Source organism: Phacochoerus africanus, chromosome 16 (genome assembly GCF_016906955.1).
Source record: "Phacochoerus africanus isolate WHEZ1 chromosome 16, ROS_Pafr_v1, whole genome shotgun sequence".
Taxonomy (NCBI): domain Eukaryota; kingdom Metazoa; phylum Chordata; class Mammalia; order Artiodactyla; family Suidae; genus Phacochoerus; species Phacochoerus africanus.
In genome coordinates, this window is record NC_062559.1 from 7,978,294 (window position 1) to 7,994,475 (window position 16,182).

Sequence of the window (16,182 nt, forward strand, 5' to 3'; positions counted from 1 at the left end):
TAGTAATCAAGGTCTTTCTCGGAGGAGGACGTCCCGAAGACCTTGGAGCAAGGAGCGACCACCCGGACCCCTTGGGCACTGGACATTTATGCCCGGTGAGGATACTCTGAGGGCTGAGTGGTGAGGGTACCAGAGGGGTGAGGATACTCTGGGTAGAAGAGCACAGACTGACTCAAAGCACAGGTGATAAAGGACAAAAAAACAAATAACTGATCTCAGTATCCCAGGGAGCACCCTCGCTCCTAGCGGCCCCTAATCTCGTCTGCTGATCTGTGTTTGAAGGAAATATTTCTGAAGATGTTTTTAAAATAGTCTTCCTCTTTTCTTGCCTCTACAAGAAGTGTCCTGAAGCTTTTTGGGGGGGAGGGGAGGTTGGCTAGAGACCCTTTGGCAATCTTGTGCCTCTTCTGGACCTCTCTTAGAATTACAGCTTTAAGGAGTTCCTGCGATGGCACAGCGGAAACAGATCCAACTAGGAACCGTGAGGTTGTGGGTTTGATCCCTGGCCTTGCTCAGTAGGTTAAAGATCCGGTGTTGCCGTGCACTGTGGTATAGGCCGCAGATGAGGCTTGGATCTGGCGTTGTTGTGGCTGTGGCAGAGGCCAGCAGCTGTGGCTCTGATTAGACCCCTAGCCTGGGAACCTCCACATGCTGCAGGTGCAGCACCCCCCAAAAAGAGTTACATTCTTAAATTCATGAGACAAAATACATAAGAAAAAAATCAATTTTGTTGAGTTAAAGTTACTAGAATACTTTTCAAATTGCAGTATAGTAATGAGTGTGCTTCTTTAATGATGTATGAAAAAATCCAGCAGCTGTCCTAACAGCTATTGCAGTTTCAAAATAGTGTAAACCGTTTTGAGATTATCTTCAACATATGATGTAAAAGTAATCACGACTTTTCTCAGAACCAAAGTCTCAGGTACGGCTAACACTACTGTGATCTGTGGGCTAAATTTATACTTAAAAGACCTACTAAATGTCAGTATTTCAGCAAAGGAAAAAAAAAAAAACCATGAAAACGTTCCCTTCCAAATTCACCTGTTCTCTGAATTAAATGCATGAACCCCAGGTTAAGAAGTCTCCTCTAGGAATTCCCTTGGGGTGCAGTGGGTTAAGGATCTGGCACTGTCACTGCAGTAGCTAGGACTGCTTCGAGGGTGGGTTCCACCCCTGGTCCGGGAATCTCCACATGCTGTAGGCATGGCCAAAAAACCCCCATGCTCTACTGCTAGGCAGACTCTCGCTCCGAGTCAGGCAGTGTGCTTGCGTACCTGCCACTCCAAGTGATCCCAGTGGTCCATGAACCCCCTGGTTCCCGTCCCAAGGAAGCCAGTACTACAACTGATGATGAGCATTTAGGAGCTTTTATTGCCACTTGTCAGAGTAGTTTATGTGCATTGACCCTAATAATTTTAAAATGGAGTGTTGTGTGTCTGCGTGTGTGTGTCTGCATGTGTGTGTGTGTGTGTAGTTTTAAATTTTATTTCCTAATAGTTTATTTTTATTTTAAATTTATAGAAGTCTGACTAACAATGAAATATCAGAACGAGAAAGAAAAAAAAATCCCTTCTAAAATCATATCAAAAATAACTTAGGAATAAACTTGACCAAGGAGGTGAAAGACTTCTATGTTAAGAACATATATGTTATAAAGATTTCTATGTTAAGAACATAGCCACTGTGATGGAGCATGGTGGAGGACAATGTGAGAAAAAGAATGTAGATATATACGTGTGACTGGGTCACTTTGCTGTACAGTAGACAATTGACAGAACACTGTAAACCAACTATAATGGAAAAAATAAAGATCATTTTAAAAAAAGAAAAAAAAAGAACTACAAAACACTAATAAAGGAAGTTGAAGATGATTCAAAGAAATGGAAAGATACCACATGCTCTTGGATTAGAAGAGTTACATATTGTTAAAATGGCCACACTACCCGAGCTAATCTATAGATTTAATGTGATCCCTACCAAATTGCCCATGACATTTTTCACAGAACTAGAATAATCCTCAAATGTATATGGAACCACAAAAGACCGAGAATTGCCAAAGCAATCCTAAGGAAAAGGAACGAAGCTTGGAGGCATAACCTTACCAGACTTCAGATAATACTGTAGCGTTGTAAAGCTACAATAATCAAAACAGTATGGTACTGGCACAAAAACAGACATATGCATCAACAGAACCGAATAGAGAGCCTGGAAATAAATTCAGACAACTACAGAAAATTAATCTTTGACAAAGGAGGCAAGAATATAAAATAGAGAAAAGACAGTCTCTTCAGTAAGTGGTGTTGGGAAAGTTGGACAGCTGCATGTAAATCAATGAAGTTAGAATACTGCCTAACACCATACCCAAAAATAAACACAATATGGCTTAAAGACTTAAATAAAGACAAGATGCCATAAACCACCTAACCGAGAAAATTAGGCAAAATATTCTCTGACATAAATTGTACCAACGTTTTCTTCGGTCAGTCCCCCAAGGCAATAGAAATTAAAGGAAAAAATAAACAAATAGAACCTAACCAAAAGTCTTTGCAAACCAAAGAAAACCATAAACAAAATGAAAAGACAACTTTTGGGATGGGAGAAAATATTTGCAAATGATGCAACAAATAAAGTCTTTATTTCCAAAATATACAAATGCTCACACAACTTAATAACAAAAAACAAACAACCTAATCCAAAAATGGGCAGAAGAAGACCTAAATAGACATTTCTCCCAAGAAGACAAACAGACGGCCAACAGGCACATGAAAATATGCTCAACATTGCTAATTATTAGAGAAATGCAAATCAAAACTACAGTGAGGTACCAACTCACACTGGTCAGAATGGCCATCATTAAAAAAATCTATAAATAACAAATACTAAAGAGAGCATGGAAAAAAGGGAACCCTGCTACACTGTCAGTAGAAATGTAAATCGGTGTGTGTGTGTCAGCCAATTACTCAGCTGTATACCAGAAACTAATACAACATTGTAAATCAATTATACCTCAATTTAAAAAAAAAAGGCAGAGTTCCCATCGTGGCTCAGTGGGAAGGAATCTGATTAGTATCCATGAGGACCCAGGTTCGATCCCTGACCTTGATCAGAGGGTTAAGGATCTGGCATTGCCGTGAGCTGTGGTGTAGGTCACAGACATGGCTCAGATCTGGCATTGCTGTGGCAGTGGCATGGGCGGGCACCTACAGCTCCAATTTGACCCCTAGCTTGGGAACCTCCATATGCCATGGGTGCGGCCATTAAAAAAAAAGGCCTTGGAGTTCCCGTCGTGGCGCAGTGGTTAACGAATCCGACTAGGAACCATGAGGTTGCGGGTTCTGTCCCTGCCCTTGCTCAGTGGGTTAACGATCCGGCGTTGCCGTGAGCTGTGGTGTAGGTTGCAGACGCGGCTCGGATCCCGCGCTGCTGTGGCTCTGGCGTAGGCTGGTGGCTACAGCTCCGATTAGACCCCTAGCCTGGGAACCTCCATATGCCGCGGGAGCGGCCCAAGAAATAGCAACAACAACAACAACAACAAGACAAAAGACAAAAATAAATAAATAAATAAATTAAAAAAAAAAAAAAAAAAGGCCTTGAAGTTCCCATTTTGGTGCAGAGGTGACAACTCTGACTAGTATCCATGAGGACATGAGTTCGATCCTTGGCCTCCCTCAGTGGCGTAAGGATCTGGCGTTGCTGTGGCTGTCGTGTAAGCCAGCAGCTGCAGCTCTGATTCAATCCTTGGCCTGGGAACTTCCAAACACTGTGGGTGCAACCCTAAAAAGAAAAAAAAAAAAGAGGTAAAAATGGTACTTATCCAATCAAATTTTAAAGATTAAACCCTATAAAACAATAAAAGACTTGGTGTTACAAAATAAATACACTCAGTGTCAATTATGACTATTTTGATCATTATGCCTCTGTTACAGCTGTGACTGGAGCCCAGACCCTGGACTCCCAACCCTAGGTACCTTCAACTACACCAATATCTCCTTCTCTCCTAAGGATTTAAAATGCCCATTGACATTTAAAAACAAAGAATTATTAGGAGCTACTTTGTCCAAGGCCCTGTTCGCACACTCACTCTATGATGTTGCCTGACTAGAGCTGTCATTTAAAAGTTTAGCCCTTGGATTTAAAGAGATGATTCAGGGCAGACCAAGGTACAGGACTGTGGAGTCAGGAAGGGTTTGCAGCCCTGGTGACACACAGCCTTGTCTGGGCCTGAGGATGACAGGAAAACAGGTCTATCTGGGAGCCATGTGGGCCGTGCAACTGTGAGAACCAGTGATGGGATGACAAGCCCTCCTCCTGGGAATACTCCAGACACCACCCTTCCCCAGACCCCATGACCCTGTCTGGTGCATGCATTAGCCCCTAAGCCACCTCCCTGCTTCCAACCCCTGAAAATACAACAATAACCACGTCCTAAACACAAGTTCATTCAAAACTTAGTTATTATGTGTGTGCTATAAACAAAGATCTATCAGAAGAGCAATGACAGCAAGAGTAAGGAACACTTACTATGGCCTAGGCCTCACGTTAAACGATTCACAGGCATGATTTCACTTTCCCCTTGTCACTACACTGTGAGGCAGTGACTGTCATAACCCCAGATTTATAGCTGAGAAACCTGAGGCACGAAGAGCAATTGCCAGAAGGTTGTGTAACCAACAAGCTGTGAAGCCGGAATGCAAACACCAATGCAATCTGGCCAAGCCCGCCCTGGAACATGGATCTGAGGCCTCTACAACCTCACAGCCAAGGGCATGTCAGAAGTCAAATGGTGGAGTTCCCGTCGTCACTCAGTGGTTAACGAATCTGACTAGGAACCATGAGGTTGTGGGTTCGATCCCTGCCCTTACTCAGTGAGTTAAGGATCCAGCGTTGCCGTGAGCTGTGGTGTAGGTCACAGACTTGGCTCGGATCTGGTGTTTCTGTGGCTGTGACGTAGGCCTGTGGCTGCAGCACTGGCTGGACCCCTATCCTGGGATCCTCCATATGCCATAAGACCAAAAAAGAAAGAAGTCAAGTGGTGATGCCACAAAAGACAAGAGAGTGCTGATAATGCCACTGGATAAAGAATACCCCCACCTAGAAGCAACAAGAGAGAAACCAAAAGCAAAGATGGGAAGGGAAGGAGAAAAGGAGAGAGACACTGGGGGCTAAGGGATCAGCAAAAGGCACAGAGGTGAGGAAGAATGGGGCCTGCTTTAGAAACTGCAGCAAAACCACAGAGAAGACAGCTGTGGAAAAGACAGGGACAAAAACTGGGGAAAAAAAAAAAAAAGGAGTTCCCATAGTGGCTCAGTGAAACAAATCTGACTAGCATCCATGAGGATGCAGGTTTGATCCCTGGCCTTGTTCAATGGGTTAAGGAACAGGCATTGCCGTGAGCTGTGTTGTAGGTCACAGATGTGGCTCAGATCCCACATTGCTGTGACTGTGGCATAGCCCCTAGCCTGGGAACCTCCATATGCCATGGGAAGTGTGCACTAGGGCCACGGCGTGGAGATTCCAGGCTGTTGGCAAGAAGATTTCCACCAGCAACAGGGACTGACTGCAGACCAGAAACTGCCCAGGCTGTCATAAACATGGAATAATTTATTTTTCTTTTTTTTCTTTCTAGGGCCGCACCCACAGCATATGGAGGTTCCCAGGCTAGGGGTCGAATCGGAGCTGTAGCCGCTGGCCTACGCCAGAGCCACAGCAACGCGGGATCCGAGCCACGTCTGCGACCTACACCACAGCTCACGACAACGCCGGATTACTAACCCACTGAGCAAGGCCAGGGATCGAACCTGCAACCTCATGGTTCCTAGTCAGATTCATTTCCACTGCACCATAACAGGAACTCCAACATGGAATAGATTTCTGAGCTCTCTGTTTAGCACTCCATATGCTGGATTATCTGTCTCTCTTAGTCTTTATTCAGACTATTACATTTTCCCACACCTCCAAGAGAGACTACGTCATACCCGGAGGGAACACTGGAAGCTGGAAGCTGCATGTCCATTGGAGTGACCCAAAAGCATGGAAGTGACCCATGCAACCCTGAGATCTTCTGTGGACATTCTCCAAAGATCAAAGAACCCCTGGATCATAGTCAGTCCTGAGCGAGAACCCCCTTTCTCCTGTGCCAACCTTCCCCAAAGAAAACTTTATTCAGGCTTCCCTTCTAAAACCTAAAATAATCGGTCTGTTCTTTAGGATAAGTCTCAAACTCTTCTTGCTCTTTTTAAGGTGCCCTTTATCATTTTTGACTCTACTTTTCCAATAGTTTTTCACTACGCATCAATCACCTTCGCTCATAGCTACTTCTGCATATTTCCTGAGGGCGGCCCTCCATGGGGATTTGCGTGCATCCTCTGTCTTCTGTGAAAACCCCTTTTCTATTATTGCAGAGCCAAGTTTAAGACCCATTTGGTCAGGAAATTTTCTCCAAATGTTCAATTCCCATTGATGTTTCCCATCTTCTGAACTGCTGAAATAATAGTATGTTCAAGCATAGAGTGTTTCCTTCCCACTTTATATAGATGACCACGGGGAGACAGGAGATATTCGAGATTAGGGTAAAAACACTGGCGAATTTGAGCAGCATCTCACATCAGAAAAGACACTCCTGGAGAACTGAGCAGACATTCAAGGAGAGTGACTGAACTGGGGAGTTATGGATTCCACCTCAATTAGCGTAGGCACACCCAGGGAGTAGAGAGACTCTCTTGGTCAGTGTATATATCCTGCAAAAGTAGGGCAACATCCAAGGATAGTATAGAAACTAGGACGCAGGTTTGATCCCTGGCCTCACTCAGTGGGTTAAGGATCCAGCGTTGCCGTGAGCTGTGTGCTGTAGGCAGGCAGCTAAGCTCTCATTTGACCCCTAGCCTGGGAACCTCCATATGCTGCAGGTGCAGACCTAAAAAAGCTAAAAAAAAAAAAAAAAAAACAAAAAAACTCCTGGGAATTAGAGACCACCCTACCCCAGATTATAGCAGGCAAACCTGGCAAGTTCAGGAGAAATCACTAGTCAGTGTACACACAACTGGGGGATTAGGGCAACAACCCCAGTCAATCTAGATACACCTGGGAAGCAAGCGAAACAAACAACATAGGTTCCCAGGCTAGGGGTTGAATTGGAGCTTGGCTACCAGCCGACACCACAGTCCCAGCAACACCAGATCCGAGCCGCATCTGTGACCTACGGCACAGCTCATCTGTCTGGATTTAACCTGTAATGAACTGGGCTTGAGTAGACACATTGGAGAATTAGGGAGCTTTCTCAGGCCAGGGTAAACACCTGGAAAGGCAGAGCCACATCACAAAGAAAACTAACTCGTTAGCCTTAGTCCTTTTCTCTAGAGTCAGTGTCACATGTGACTCTTACTACACCATTCGCAATAACCTGGTAGATTGAATATATGGAAAATGCACTCAAATTTGTATACTTTTTGAAAATTGTACTCATAGGTATATTAATATAACAAAAAAATACGAATTGAGTGGCTACTGTGACTTTATATGAATACAACTATTTAAAGTTTCTTTTTTTTTCTTTTTAGGGCCACACTCATGGCACATCGAGGTTCCCAGGCTAGGGGTTGAATGGGAGCTATAGCCTCTGGCCTACACCACAGCCACAGCAATACCAGATCCAAGCTGTGTCTTCGACCTACACCACAGCTCATGGTAACGCTGGATCCTTAACCCACTGAGCGAGGCCAGGGATCGAACGTGCATCCTCATGGATGCTAGTCCATTTCGTTTCTGCTGAGCCATGATGGGCACTCCTAAAATTCCTTTTTTTAAAAAAAATAAGGGGATACAGTGTTCTGTTTCATGGGTGAATATACCGCAAAGTGCTCAGAGGAGCGCTAGCCTCTCATCAAGTCCTGGCTGGCTGAGTACCGAGTCTCCATCAAAACCAGACCCATGTGAGAAGCCCATTCTGACCTCTGAGCTGAGCCCCAGTGGGTGTTATCCCATCCTCCTAGCATTGAACAGGACAATGAATTCTCCCGTCTCAGAATAAAATCCTTATTAAAAAAAAAAAAAAAACAACAGGATACTCATCTGTCTGGATTTAACCTATAGTGAACTGTGCTTGGGTTAGGTAATCCTGAAAGCAGCCCTAAATAAGCCTATTAATCTGAAACAGGTGAATATGACATTGAACTCAAATGAAATCATTGACTGGACACTGTTTCCATGTTAAGTCTTCAGATGGGAGTTCGTGGTCCCCTGCATGGCGTCATGGAAAGAGCATGAGGTTTGGAATCAAACTAGCCTAGGTTTGAATACTGGAATCTTGACTGACTTGCCACAGACCTTGGGCAGTCATTTAAATGTTCGGAAGCTCAACTGCCTTCTCTGTAAATTAGGGGTGACAATATGCATGACTTAATACTATCTGAAACCTCTGAATAAGTACCTGATATCCAGTGTTGATTTCCCAGTTCCTCCCCCACTTGTCTTTTCTGGAAATAAAGTCAAATAAAACCAGCAAGCAGCATCATTAGCTTCAATTCTGTTAACAACTCTTCCTTTAGCTTATTCTACTCCCAGGCACAGCCTCAGAAGTGTGCACTGGAGGAGCTGGTTTCTCTCATCTGTGGACCACAGATAGACAAGTGGCGCACATCAGGCCCTCCACACTGAACCATAGGCTAAGGGAGAAAAACCAGCCCAGCCCCCAACTTTGCTTCCACGGCCCCGTCACTCTCCCTCCTCCTCCCCCTCTCCCCACCCACCCCCACGCACACGCACAAGCACACGCATCTACACCCCTTCCTGTCACCAATCATCTCTCAGTCTCCATAACCTACACAATTGGGTAAATTGTACCTCTTTCTTTTTATTGCAACCGAGCTAGTTTTCCTTCTTTTTTTTCTCTTTCCCCCAAGAAAGCTCTTCAGGTCAGAGGGTCTCCGGAGACAAAGAATTTGCTTAGAGGAGGAGGAATTTCCTTGCCCAGAAATGTTCAAAGGAGAGTGAGAATAAAAGCGATTTCTACTGAGCATTTCAGCATTTCCCTCTCTTGTGAAACATCTATTATTCAGCAGTTGTACACGGCTTTTCATCGTTTCCTACTGCTCACCCCCCCAGAAATACCTGCAAACACAGGTACGAGTCCAAAGCGAGAGTTATTGGGGATAGTACATTACTTAGTAGTCACATGTTAGTCATAAAATTTATATGACACCTTGCAGTTTTCAGGACCTCTTGTATTATCTCTTTCATCGCAACAAAAAGATAAAGCAGGTATTATGAATCCCCATGTACAACGAGGAAACAAATGAAGAGAAAGGACTTGCTAAAGGTCATTCAAATAGTGGAGAAATTGAGTAAGTGCTAACTTAGTTTCGATCTAGTAATTCATTGTTCACAGAGTCAGAAGTTGGTAAATCCAGAAATTGCTTTTTCACATTAAATATCTGTTCATTCATTCAACAAATTCAAACTTTACTCTCTGCCACATACTCCAAAGAGAAAAACCTTAGAATCTGCTGCTGCTTATTAAACTCTACCACTCCCCCCTCACACACAGCTACTTCTCTTTTTTCTTTCTTTCTTTTCTTTTTCTTTTTTTTTTTCTTTTTTTTTTGTCTTTTTAGGGCTGCATCCACAGCATATGAAAGTTCCCAGGCTAGAGGTCGAATCAGGGCTGTAGCTTCCAGCCTACACCACAGCCACAGTAACACGGGATCCGAGCCACGTCTGTGACCTACACCACAGCTCACCGCAATGCCATATCCTTAACCCACTGAGCAAGGCCAGGGATCAAACCTGCAACCTCATGGTTTCTAGGCAGATTCGTTTCCGCTGCGCCGAGATGGGAACTCCAGATAGCTACTTCTCTTTAAGTTCAAATCTTATCCTAGAGATTCCCACCATTTCCTCCATGGCTCCTCTCCCCTACATCCAGGGAACACCTGCCCACTCCTGTAAGGGACCCCAACACAACCTGAACTCACTGGTCACAACTGACTGGACCAGCACTGGACTGATCCAACCTGGTCCAATCAGATTCTTTTCTTGGAAATTAGGAATTGAGACATAGATTTTGAATCATATTTAGACTGTGGGATCATGTCATGTTACAAAGAGGCAGAAATTAAAGTTTTACTGAAAATATCTGTTTGCCCAAAAGAGAATAGAGTAGACATATATAAAGGAGCAGAAGTGAGAGATGAGTCAACTCCAAAGAAGAAAAAGTCAAGAGACTAGCTGTTAGTATTTTTCTTATTTCTGTGAAGACCAATGCACAATAGAATTTCATGGGACTCTCTGGCTTCTTCAGTAGAATACTACTTTTACCATTACTACTGTCACCACCGCTACGACTAATTCCCACCAGCACCCTCACCACCACCACCACCATCACCCCCTCACCACCACCATCAGGACCGACCGCATGACCACCACCACCACCATCACCCCCTCACCACCACCACCATCAGGACCGCATGACCACCACCACCACCAGCACCCCCTCACCACCACCATCATCACCATATGACCACCACCTTCACCATCACCCCCTCACCACCACCACCATCAGGACCGCATGACCACCACCACCACCAGCACCCCCTCACCACCACCATCATCACCATATGACCACCACCTTCACCATCACCCCCTCACCACCACCATCAGGACCGCATGACCACCACCACCACCATCACCCCCTCACCACCACCATCAGGACCGACCGCATGACCACCACCACCATCGCCATCACCCCCTCACCACCACCATCAGGACCGCATGACCACCACCATCACCACCACCATCATCGTCATGACTATCGTCATCATCACCATCCTTTCTTGCATCCAGGTTCTATGAGTTTCTATACCTGTCAACCAAATATTCTCTTGCTGGCCTTGCTATGACAGACTCTCACCAAAATCTCTAACCATTCCAGTCCAACTTATAAGCAACACGCTGTCAGCATTTTGCTGGCTTCTACAACCACCTGCAATTACAGGACCTTCCTATCCCCATAGAGTCCTTCCAAATTGTTTGGCCTCCCCATAGAATTGTGCTTTTGGGATCAGGATATATGTGGCCTAGGCATATGCGGTGTCACATTGAGAGGTACACAACACATCTTGGAAAATCAATTTTAGTCCTTGGAGAAAAGGCAATTTGAATCAATATTTTGAATTATAAAAAATGCGACTAGAAAGTAATAGCATGCATGATTTTTTTCTACACAAAACACTAAACTTTACAGAAGTTCTCCTCTGTGATGAGACCCTGGTGAGTCTGATTCCCCCAGGGCCCAACTGCAGGGGAAAGTGTGAAAAGAATGCCATAAATGTCTTTAGGTACCACCAATGTCTCACAGCCACACACAGTCTCTCTCATTGTGGCCCACTTCCCTGGCTCAGCCTTTCTCCCCTACATACTCCCTCTCTGTGCTGCTCTATGGGAATCGCCACATTTGCACCATCTTCCCTGTCTCTGCTGGACAGTGTATCCACCAAGTATCACTGATGCTTGCTCAGAGAGCATCAGTGACCAGAGAGCAACAGAACAAGTCTGCTTGTCATCCAACGTCTCCCAGCTCTATCAACTTTTATGTAAAACCTCCTCTTCCATAATTCATATTAGCGGACAAAGCAAAGCTGAAGAGGGGTCTGTCCAGAGTACCTTCTAAAGGAATCCCTACCCACAGGTCCCTGCTGGGGACAGTGATCTAAGTATGTCCTTAACTACAAGATTCAGCGCTGGCACCTATGTTAACCAGGCCGGGGCTGGGCACTAGCCAAAAGCAGATGAGCCAATCTTGTCTCCCTTGCCCCCCTTCCTTTGACAAATTGGACTGCACAGGAAGCAGAGACCTCCTTCCTTTTGGGTCCTCTCTGTGCTTCCTGTTTTCTGCCTCTTCATGACAAGTGAACCTAGACAGACAGACAGCTGCCCTTCTCGTGTTCCACTTCTTTGTTTCAAACATCTAAAGTGCGAATGGACTCAGAATCCTTCTTGCAGGCAAGCTATCAGTTTAGGCATTGCACTCAGCCTTTAGCTGCAGTGACTCAAGCATTGTGACTTAAAGACAGAAAGAAATTACCTTTCTCACGCAATGAGAAGCCTAAAGCAGAGAAGCTGATGGTGTGGTTTTCGAAAACTCAAAAACTTGGAGTTCCCATCATGATTCAGTGGTTAACAAATCCGACTAGGAACCATGAGGTTGTGGGTTTGGTCCCTGGCCTCACTCAGTGGGTTAAGGATCCGGCGTTGCCATGAGCTGTGGTGTAGGTTGCAGACGCGGCTCAGATCCTGCATTGCTGTGGCTCTGACCTAGGCCACTGGCTACAGCGCCGATCAGACCGCTAGTCTGGGAACCTCCATGTACCACAGGTGTGGCCCTAGAAAAGACAAAAAAAAAAAAACCCTCAAAAACTTCAGGGTTGAGATTCTCTTGGCTTTTCCTTCAGGGCTGGTGCTCACAGAAAAAGAGATGAGGTGACAAGGCTTTCTATGAAATTCCACCCAAAGTCTTCTTTGTCTCACTGGCTACTCTTATCTGAAAGAAAGATGGGCAAGGTAGCTAATTTTTAGTTAATATTGGCATGCCCAGTAACACAGGGGTTCTGTGGGCAATGGGGAGGAGAGAAGTGGTAGTGTGTAGGCAGATGGCAATAACTACTATGAACAGAATGACAAGTCGGATGTGTGGATTCTGCCTAGGTCTCCTGCATGTGCCAAACCAACTCATAATGGAGTTCTGCTTTGGGAGCTTCCAGATGCTGGCCTAACCTTTAATAAAATAATACATGCCCCACGCCCCATTCCCCTGCTGTTCCTCTCATGGAATAGGAGTAACTGCCAGAGCTGGATTTGGAGATTTCTGGGAATCTTGGCTATATGCCATCTAAAAGCATCAACATCCTAACTCCTCACTTAGTAATTTAGTTACCCTGGCCAAGATATTTAACTAACTTTCCTAAAACTCCACTTCGTCATCATAGAATGGAAGGACCACTACACTCTTCGCAGGGCAACTGTGAGATTAAAGGATATTCAGCCTACCATATAATGGTAAATAAAGTCTAAAATTTCAATTCTGTAGCATACGGGGGTCACATTATTGCAAGATTACGTCAATAGCCAGGATGAGCTTGGCCGGGAATTCCAGGTCTCCTAGTGGTCTGGCGCCACCTACTGGCAGCTGTTGAATAATGATAGGAAGATTCTGGATCCCAAACTGGCTTAACTTCTGGGAAAATGGCAATGATCACACGATTCTGCACAGATCAGCCACCAAACCAGCCCAACACTCCTGCTGACCTCCAAAATCACTTCACTGTGTCCCAGGGCTGTGAGCCTGTTTCATCCTCTAACTCCTAGGGGACTGAGGTACCAGTATCCCTGTCCTCTCCTTCTAACTTCTCAACAGTGTGATCTTTTTCTCCTGCAGGCTGGTGTGTGGCACTTCAGCAAGCCTCCTGCCTCTAGAACCTCCACCTTTGTTCAAACATACTTTCAGATTTCAGGAGTTATGGGTATATCACTGCCCCAATGCTCCTACCTCTTAGGCTCCCTGAATCCTCTGCAAACAAAAATGAAAAACTCTTCCCTCCCAATGACTCCCTAATCTGTGTTATGTATGTGTGTGTCTGTATGTGTGTGTGCATATGTGATTTTCTGAGTGTAAAGACAGTTCCCATTGTGGCTCAGAGGTAATGAGCCAAACTAGTATCCATGAGGACACGGGTTCGATCCCTGGCCTTTCTCAGTGGGTTAAGGATCCGGCCTTGAGGTGAGCTGTGGTGAGGGTTGCAAAACGCCTCAGATCCCATGTGGTTGTGGCTATGGTGTAGGCTGGCAGCTGCAACTCCGATTTGACCCCCAGTCTGGGAACCTCCATGTGCCGCAGGTGCGGCCCTGAAAAGAAAAAAATGTACAGTTCTGTTTGTCAAACTTTGTAGGAGGTCAAGAGTTCCCTTTTGTGTCTCTGCCTTTCAGAATTTTGTGACCTTTTTTACCTCAGTGCCTTGTTGTCATTAATGTGATCCTTTCAGGATTCTTTTTGAAAAAAAATTTATTGAAGTAGAGTTGATTTACAATGTTGTATTCATTTCAGGTATACAGCCAAGTGAATCAGTCAGACCTATAAACATACCCATTCTTTTTTCCCATATACAGGTTGTTACTCCTTCTTGTCTTTAAATTTCAGGGTGACTACTACCTCCTACTAAAACGACACCATCTGTGGTGAAATGCACAGTTTCTTACTCAGTCTTAAGGTCTCAACCTCAATATTACTTCTAGGAAGCCTTCTCTGGACAAACTCCTTTCTTTTTTCCAGCTTTACTGAGAAATAATTGACAAATAAAATCATAAGATGTTTAAAGTCGCTATATGTGTACACTGTAAAAAGGACCCTTCTCATCTAGTTAATCAGCTCCATCTCTCCCTCTGTATGTATATGTACATGTACATATATTTGGTGACGATGTTTAAATTTTATTCTCTGAGCAAATTTTATTTATACCACACAGTGTCACCACCATAGTCACTATGTTACACACCTGATCCTCAGATCTTATCCGTCTTCTAGCTTAAGTCTGCACCTTTTTACCAACCTCTTCTTATTTCTCCCACTCCCCAACCACTGGCAATCCCTTTTTTACTCTCCATTATAAGTTTGATCTTTTTTTCATATTCCATATGCAGTTACAAGTGACACTATGCAGTATTTCTCTTTCTCTGTCTGGCTTATTTCACTTAGCATAAGGCCCTCAAGGTCCATCCATGTGGTCACAAATGGCAGGATTTCCTTCTTTCTTATGGCTAAATGATGCTCCATTGGCTCTATTCATCCATGAATGGACACCTGGGTTGTTGTCATATCTTGGCTATTGTGAATACTGCTGAATGAACGTGGGAGCTTAGATACATATTCGATGTCCTTTTCCACTGCCTTTGTATATATAGCCAGATGAGGAATTGCTGGATCCTGTGACAGTTCTATAACTAACGTTTATTGATTGGATGCCATATGCCAAGCAGAGTTCCAATCGTGTGACACATGTCAATTCAAATGATGCTCTCAACCCTCTGAAGTCGGTGGTATTTTGATCGTCATCTCCGTTGCATCTGAGATAAAGGAAGAGGTTTTAATCACCACGCAAGGCTGCACAGAGGAAGCAGCAGAGCCAGGCCCATGTTCACAACACAGAGCACCTTCCACTGGGGTGTTTGTGCTCCACAGACCCTTGGGCACACTCAGAGGGAGCAGACTGCCCACAGTCAGGCTAGGAGTTAGCAGAAAGGCCAGGGAAGCATGAGGCAGACCAAGCAGATGAAGAGAGGTGGGGGAGCTCCACCCCTTGGATGAAATGTTATCACACAACAAATAGCAAAGCAATTATACAACCCCTCCCCTTCCTCTCATCTTCATTCATAACACAAAATAAGTGAGTCAGTGAATGCAGCATGAAGGCAAATAATAATAGAAAAACTGAAAAATTAAAGCATCTGCAAGAGGGAGAAGAAGCACCGGATCAGGGAAAATATTGTAACACAGCCCCTCGTCTCCGAATGATCAGTTCTCCCATCTCCACTGAGCAGCTGGCCTGACTTTTCACAGAGCTTGCAGCAGGGATTGCGAAATCAGCTCATATTCCTTTAGAGATCAAGGAGAACTAGAGATGCTGGAAAGCCAGAGCTCACCGAAATTTTGGAACTATTAAAAGGGGAGAAAGCTAGATTTCAGAATTTACAGCCAGCTATGTTAGAAAAGAATGTCAAAAGTGTTAAAAATTAGTACTGCTAAGAAATGTCCTATGTATAATCCACAGGCATGTTACAAACTACTAAAAGCTTCATTTGCAAAAATTTCATTCATTCCAAAAACAGTTCCCGAGTACAGTGCTATGGGCCTCCATGAAACTTACATGTTGAGTCATGGGTGGATACAAGCAAAATAATTGCATATATGCAGAAATATACAACAGGTCAGGTATGAGAGGAAGCATCCAAGATGTGGGCAAGAGATGATGAGGCAAATGTTGAGAAGAGACCTTCTGAGAAGAAAGCGAGATGCTGGAGCATGTGGGGAAAAGCATGAGGTGGTTGGAATGGCAAGTGCAATGGTCCGGAGGTGGGAGGGGCCTGGCGAGTTCCCAGAACAGGAAGGAGGCCCAGGTGGCTGGAGTGGAGTGAAGGAGG

General features: G+C 44.7%; 1 protein-coding gene across 1 annotated transcript in view; it reads right to left on the reverse strand.

Moving 5' to 3' along the window:
* MGAM (maltase-glucoamylase) overlaps positions 1-8,993 on the reverse strand; it is a 102,233-nt gene extending 93,240 nt beyond the window's left edge. Inside the window, exon 1 of the mRNA XM_047763395.1 lies at positions 8,839-8,993. The gene's annotated coding sequence lies outside the window, so the exon portion shown is untranslated. The remainder of the gene's footprint in view (positions 1-8,838) is intronic.
* Positions 8,994-16,182: the final 7,189 nt, after the last annotated feature.